Below are 788 nucleotides of genomic sequence, written 5' to 3' on the forward strand. Positions count from 1 at the left end.
GAGTTTCGCGAAGTTTCGTGAGCGTATTAGATATTGACGATTGGACATGTTTTTAAGATCTCGTATCATGTCTTGAGATGTTAGTGGACCAGTAGGACTGGGTTTAGGGCAAGACCTAGGTTTACTTTCGGCTCTAAGGCTGTGCGACGACTGATCGGCTCTCGTTTTGCCTGTGGGCGATTTCCACCTGGTTTTTTCCGATTTAAAGTCCACGACTTGGCGCCGGCTTATATGTCTTGTATGGAACGAACCGAGCACTCTCCAGAGACCGTCTGTAGTGCTGACCAAAATTTCAGATTTCTTGTATAGCGCGCTATGGTATCCTCGTCGGATGTAAGGGAACCTTTTCTTTTACGAAAGGTTAGACTACAAGTTCTTTTTTTAGAACGTTTTGGGTTTGTCCGTCGGGGCCAATCGACGGGCAATTTGTTTTTATTTTTACAGTCGCGGACGGACCGTGTGTTTGGATAAATTTCTCTCGAAAGTATTTACGACGTCTCGCTTTTTCCGAAAGGTATATCCTTTGTAGTGAGAAAGTTACGATCTTCGTTTTTTAGAGAAGATGTATTTGGTCTTGCTTAACCATTGATACGCAGTGATTGTTGTTTAAGTTAATTCCCATCCAAATACTGCTTGAAAGGTATGCGTATTTGGAGACCCTTGTCTTGGGTGTTTCTCAGGTTAATCTCCGATTGTTGTAGCTTATTGCAAGTGAATCGGGAGACCGAAATAAAATGAGTTTTATTGGAAAAGTTTCGAAAATATCGAGTACATGTGAACTTTGTGGG

The sequence above is a fragment of the Brassica oleracea genome, chromosome C3 (genome assembly GCF_000695525.1).
Source record: "Brassica oleracea var. oleracea cultivar TO1000 chromosome C3, BOL, whole genome shotgun sequence".
Taxonomy (NCBI): Eukaryota; Viridiplantae; Streptophyta; class Magnoliopsida; order Brassicales; family Brassicaceae; genus Brassica; species Brassica oleracea.